Source organism: Euprymna scolopes, chromosome 19 (assembly GCF_053919585.1).
Source record: "Euprymna scolopes isolate OS-2025 chromosome 19, ASM5391958v1, whole genome shotgun sequence".
NCBI classification, from domain to species: Eukaryota; Metazoa; Mollusca; class Cephalopoda; order Sepiida; family Sepiolidae; genus Euprymna; species Euprymna scolopes.
In genome coordinates this window covers 92,199,697-92,206,687 of record NC_136500.1, presented here as the reverse complement: position 1 = coordinate 92,206,687, position 6,991 = coordinate 92,199,697, and the positions used below count along the sequence as shown (strand labels likewise).

Genomic DNA, 6,991 nt, shown 5'->3' with positions numbered 1-6,991 from the left:
ACCGCGACGAGATAGGAACTTCGAATCTCCTAAATGCATCATTTTTTTTATTTTTTACAAATAAGTCACCACTTATCAAAGTCCGAAGGTCACTTGAGGATAAGGGTTATTGCGTGTACAGTAATCAATGGGATAATATCGTAGTAAGCGCTAGTAATGGAGATCTGATAAAGTGTCTTAGTTAAGGGGGCGCTTTATCAGGAGGTTATTTATGTTGGACTTGAAGACATCCAAGTTGTAATCAGGTGGGAAACAGGCAAACGGAAGGTAGTTCCACGGGCGTGCACTTTTAAGAAAGAAACTTTGTTCATGGAATCTACGTTTTATTTAGACACAGATAAAGAGTGGGGAAAATTACTGACAGTGGTTTCATCTAGACGGATGTTTTTCGTGAAAGATTGGCGTGGGGGGTACCAGAGATTGGAGCTCAGACAAGCACTTCTCATGGAAATAACGATAAAACAACGACAGGCCCGCAACGTCCTTTCTGTGGGAGAGAGGTTGCAGGAAAGAGAAAAGGGCATCCCCACTAGGCTACGAAGTCTATTTTGCACTCTGTCAATGTAGGATAGGCTGTTTTTAGCAACCCTGCCCAGATATGGTAGCAGTACTCCATCCTTAGACGTACTTGGCTTTTATATAGATAGAGAATTGCATTATCAGTGAGATATCTACTGGAGTGGTAGAAGGATCCCACCATTTTTCCAGTGACCTTGACAACAGACTTGATGTACGTGTTCTATTTCAGATCAGGAGTAAAGGTCAAGCCCAAAAGCTTGTCAAAACATGGAGCCTCCCCAAAACGAGAGCTATCCATTTCAATTGATGCAAGATGGGGATAAGAGCGTTGATGATGTAAAGATAGAAGCATAGTTTTAGATACATTAAATAATCAGCCACCTCTTCCTCCATTGTACCACGTGCTCACGATCAGAGGAGAAAGAATCAGAGAGAATTTTGTCATTTACAGCCTTTGATGTATTGCCATAGATGGTCGTGTCATCAGCATAGATGTCAACGAATGATTTAAGTATGTGTTTTGGAAGATCATTGATGTAGATCAGGAAGAAAGTTGGGCCCAGGATTGGCCCTTGGGGGACACCAGCATTAATACTGTGGGCTTCTGATTTCTGCCCATCAACCACTACTCTTATGAGCCTATCAGAGAGAAATGATTTAATAATTGAGAAGATATTTCCAGTTATACCGTAGCTGGAAATCTTGTGAAGTAGGCTTTTATGCCTTATCGAAGACCTTTGATATAAGATCAATTGCCCTAGAAAGGAAGCCTTTGCCGAGAGATTCGCTAATCTTATGAGATATAACCGTTAGCACATCTGCTGTAGATCTAGCAGAACGGAAACCATATTGCATGTCACTAAGAAGGTTATTTCTGCAATTGCAATTGTGTGGAAGGAGAAAGAGGCGTGACGCAGTTGTCACGTGTAAGAAATCTGTCGGGAAATCTTTATTGAGAAAGATTCTTTCTTCCACATTATATGTTTTCTTTTAACTTTTAAAAGAAAAACCTTTTTTTTCATTATCCTTAATTCTAAAGAATGACCACATATGTCCATCAGAGAATTTGCGATCTGCAACGAGAATATCTAGACTTTTTGGATGATGGCGATGACCAGGATTTTTATCAACAAAAAGTGCGAGTTGTTTGGTTGGTTGGTTGGTTGTTTTTGTTTTACGGCATATCAACCCTTTTCAGGTTATTGAATGCCGAATCCAAAGATTCGGCAGAAATTTTTTTAATAGAATGGTTGTTGTTTTCAAGTCGGTTTCTATTAAACCCATAGTTGGGACCCTAACAGGTACTACCACTCCTTGTCAGAGTGGACCTGGGAGCAATGGCAATTAAAGGGTGGCTCCACACTCCACAAAGGCCGCAAGCTGGGGCCTCACCACTGGATATAGTTTAAGATCATATCTAGGACCACAAAATGTGCGGGACATTAAAAACAACAATGAAATTCGCCTCATTGTTAAAATCAATGACATCCGCAGAAAAATCCAACAAAGAACTAAAGGGTTATTGGAAAAATCATTTGAAAGTATTGACCGCTCTACAGAGAGTTCTTCGGGAATTAGTGGCATCGGTTGATCCACTTTATAACAAACAGCATGAATATTTTTTGTTGGATTCGATGGCAGTTGTGGTGATAAGCATGTGACGCCTCGATGTTCGAAGACGCAATATCTTGGAAACATGATGTGCGTTGAAGGAATTGTGACAAAATGTTCTCTGGTCCGTCCTAAAGTTGTACGCAGTGTTCATTACTGTCCTGCAACTAAAAAGAAAGAAAATGCATAGATTTAATTTCATTGGAGACTTTTCCCACAAGTGCTGTTTACCCCACTAAAGATGAAGATTGTAATCTTTTAGAAACTGAATATGGATTGTCTGCTTATAAAAGCCATCAAACTTTTGCTATCCAAGAAATGAACGAAAAATCACCTGCTGGACAATTACCTCGTTCAATGTCATTGCTGATAACGATCTGGTTGATATGTGTAAGCCTGGTGACCGTGTCCAAGTTATTAGAACATACAGATGCCTTCCTGGCAAAAAGAATGGCTACACATCTGGCACATTCACAACTATTTTAATTGCTAATAATATTCAGACTCTCAGCAAAGAAGTAACACCATCATTTTCCGCTGAAGATGTTGCCAAAATAAAAAGTTCAGTCGACAAATGATTGATGTATTTGAGTTACTTGCTAAAAGTATGGCGCCATCAATTCATAGTCATATATACATCAAGAAAGGTGTATTGTGTATGTTGCTGGGAGGAAACGAGTAAGTTTTGTCTAATGGAACCGGGCTGAGAGGAGATATCAACGTTATGTTAATCGGAGATCCTTCAGTTGCAAAATCTCAAATGCTGAGGTATGTTCTCCACACAGCTCCAAGAGCCATTGCTACAACTGGCCGAGGATCTTCTGGGGTTGGTCTCACAGCTGCAGTTACAACAGATCCAGAAACAGATGATCAACGCTTAGAAGCAGGTGCCATGGTATTGGCCGACCGTGGTGTGGTGTGTATTGATGAATTTGATAAAATGTCTGATATCGATCGTATGGCAATCCATAAAGTTATGGAACAGGGCAGAGTGATTGTTGCCAAGACTGGAATTCATGCAAAGCTTAACGCCCGGTGTAACGTTTTAGCTGCTGCTAACCATGTCTATGGAAGGTACGACCAATACAAAACTGCTATGGAAAACATTGGATTCTTTGCTATCTCGTTTTGATTTGCTATTTATTGTTTTAGACAAAATCCTCAGAAATGACTGCCTTCCATAACTGTTGTCGTCTGAGTGAGACGTGATGAGACGACAATTATGGAAGGTAGCCATTGCTGAGGATGCAGTTCCTACAAGTCGCTATAACCACTTGACGAAGGCCAGATGAATAGTTAGCCGAAACGTCGTGAAACAACGACTAAATGATGCCCGCAATAAATAAATGAATCAAGCGTACATATTGAACAGACGTGCAAGGATCTTGATTCAATTGTGCCTTAGAAATCAACATTCATTTCGGACGCGCCCCTGTTTTATAAAAGAACCTACTGTTAATTTTAAACATCGGATCTTTATGCTTGTGCGGTGATAAAGCTTCTCGAATGCATTTGTGATGTTCGGTTGTATAAAAGCGTTAACTTTGGTCTTAATATGACGCACTTCTTTAATCGGATGTTTTCGTTTATCGATTTTTGATGCATTCTGATTCAAAACCTATGTAAGAACATTTCCAAGCATATCAAGTAACTTCGTATGAAATTTCAAACAAAATCGACCTATCCATAGTGAACGAAATCACACATTCGCACACATGCACATAAAATTTCCTTTTCTTTTTCTTATCCTTCTTCTTCATCTTCTTTGTCTTCTTCTTCTTTTTCTTCTTCTTCTTTGTCTTCCTCTTCTCCGTCTTCATTTTCCTCTTCTCCGTCTTCTTCTTCTTCTTCTTCTTCTTCTTCTTTTTGGTCTTCTTTGTCTTTTTCTTCTCCGATTTCTTCGTCTTCTTCTTTGTGTTCTTTATCTTGTTTTTCTTCTTCGTCTTCTTCTTCATCTTCTTTGTCTTCTCCTTTTTTTCGTCTTCGTCTTCTTTGTCTTCTTCTTTGTCTTCTTCTTTTTCGTCTTTTTCTTCTTCTTCTTCTCCTTTTTCTTTGTCTTCTTTTTCGTCTTTTCTTCTTCATCTTCTTCTCCGTTTCTTCTTCTCCGTCTTCTTCTTCTCTTTCGACTTCTTAATCTTTTTCTTCTTCTTCTTCGTCTTCTTCTAAATCTTCTTCTTCTTCTTCTTCTTCTTTGTCTTCTTTGTCTCCTTCTCGTTCATTGTCTTCTTCTTCTTCTCCGTTGTCTTCTTCTTCTACTTTGTCTACTTCTTTTCCTTCTTCTTCTTCTTCTTCTTCTTCTTTTGTCTTCCTCGTCTTCTTCTTTGTCGTCTTCTCCTCCTTTGTCTTCTTCTTCTTCTTTGTCTTATCCGTCTTCTTCTTCTTCGTCTTCCTCTTCTTTGGCTTATTTTTCGTCTTTGTCTTTTTCTTCTTTTTAAATTTCTTCGTCTTCTTTCTTTGTCTTCTTCTTCTTTTTCGTCTGCGTCTTCTTCTTTGTCTTCGTATTCTTCTATGTCTTCTTTTTCGTCTCCTTCTTCGTCTTCTTTTTCATCTTCTTTGTCTTATTCTTCTTCAATTTTTCGTCTTGTACTTTTTCTTCTTTATCTTCTTCTTCTTTGTCTTCTTCTCCCTTGTCTTCTTCTTTGTCTTCTTCTTTTTCTTCTTCTTCCTTTTCTTCTTCTTCTTCTTCTTCTTCTTCTTCTTCTCCTTTGTCTTCTTCTTCGTCTTCTTCTTTGTCTTCTTTTCCCTTGCCTTCTTCTTTTTTTCTTCTTCTTTTTCATCTTCTTTTTCTTCTTCTTCTTCTTCTTCTTCTTCTTCTCATTTGTCTTCTTCTTCGTCTCTTTCTTTGTTTTTTTTCTTCTCCTTTGTCTTATTCTTCTTCAATTTCTTCATCTTCTTTGTCTTCTTCTTCATCTTCTTCTTCTTTGTCTTCTTTGTCTTATTCTTCTCTCTTGTCTTCTTCTTCATCTTCTTCTTCTTCTTCTTCTACGTCTTCTTCTTCTTCTTTTTCTTCTTCGTCTTCATGTTCTTCTTCACCTTCTTTATCTTCTTCTTCGTCTTCTTTATCTTCTTCTTCATCTTCTTCTTCTTCTTCTACTTCATCTCCGTCTTATTCTTTTTCGTCTTCTTCTTCTGCTTCTTCTTCTTCTTCTTCTTCTTCTTTTTCTTCTTCTTCTTCTTCTTCTTCTTTTTCTTCTTCTTCTCCGTCTACTTCTTTGTCTTCTTCTTTGTCGTTTTGTCATATTCTTTCTTTACTGTACTTCCTCTTCAGTTTCTTTCGTATTCTTTTTCTTCTTATTTTATTTCTTGTATTTTTTAGTTGTATCTTTTTCCTTCACCTTTTTCAACAATTTTTTTCTGCGCATTTCTTGTTCTCCCCCACTCCTCACCCACCTTTTGTCTTCTTTTTCATTTTCTTCTTTTCTTTTCTTTAGCTTTTTATTTTTCCTCGCTTCCTCTTCTCTTGCATCAATTATTTTTTTTTCTTTTTCCAATTCCTCTTCTACTTCATTTTTTGTCTTCTTCATTTTTTCGTATCGTTGTTTTTCTTTTAATTTTCATCAGTTTCTTTTTTCTTCATCCTTTTTTCCTCTTTCCTTTTTTTTCTCTTCTTTCTTTTCTCATATTGCTTTTTCTTTCTGCTTCTATTTTTTTTACTTTTAATTTTCTTCTCCTCCCGTCTGTAGCCATTTTCTTTGGTGCTACTACTACTACTACTACTACTACTACTACTACTACTACTACTAATAATAATAATAATAATAATAATAATAATAATAATAATAATAATAATAAAATTGTAAGAATATTACAGAAAACCCTTGAGTGTCAAGACTAACACTATAGACACAAGCCGGGCATACAGAGACGCCTACCGATGTAGAATACAAAGAAAACGGAATCATGAAAACTTAAGCGGTATAATTGTAAGATACCACCCCCCTTTTTAGTGCGTATCACCATATACTGGCACCACACCGAATAAGTGAGGAGGGTCATGATTCTTGTAAACGCCGAGGAGAGAAAGCACTGGTTGAGTGCAAAGAGGACTGAGATTTTGGGGAGGCTTAATGCCACCCAAATTACAATGGAGACCAATGTTCGATATCTACGACAAATCAATGGTAAGCGGCTGTTGCGATAATGCAAATTCTTTTGCAAAGGTTATCGAAAGAGGTGGAGAATACTCGAAGTCTGAGGAGCCTTGTTGTCACACAGACGCCAGAGAACACTACAAGTTGTTCTCAAGGAGCAATATTTGGTGATGGTTCTAGTGAATAATAATAATAATCCATTTATCCCCTTCTTTGAAATTATTCGTTACATACCTACCTTCATTTTTTAATCCTCTTTCTCCACGTACCTTTTTCATGAAAATCACGAAAATTATTGCGCAGGTGCGTGAAAGCTAAATGCTCATTCATTTGTTGATAGAGCAAAATTCTTTCTTTTTTCTGTAGCACTGCACGTGAGTAACACACAGAAATAGATAAGAAAAGAAAAAAAAACGAAGAATCAAAGATGAGAGAAAGCTATATAGCTATATAGCTATAAAAGTGAGAATGTGTCTGTATGCATGTGAACACATCTCAACCTATATACTCAACAAATTTGACTTGAAATTCAGTATATAGTGTTTTCAGATCTATAGAAAAAATTTTTTAAATTCGTTTTCATCAGGAAAAAGGGCTGTTAAGGGGTAAAAATTTAAATATTGGTGCGTGGTGGCCGTCGAATTTTTTTCTGTTTGTTAACTATTTCACGACTGCGCATGCGCTAATCTTTTACATTATGTAAAGAATGAGAAGGTTTGAAAATACCTTTTGGAGATCGTGTTCGTTGGACTAATGGTTATTGAACTGAA

The 6,991-nt window shown here is 37.2% G+C and overlaps 1 pseudogene; it reads left to right on the top strand.

Moving 5' to 3' along the window:
• Positions 1-1,559: 1,559 nt before the first annotated feature.
• LOC145240283 (zygotic DNA replication licensing factor mcm3 pseudogene) lies at positions 1,560-3,314 on the top strand (annotated as a pseudogene).
• Positions 3,315-6,991: the final 3,677 nt, after the last annotated feature.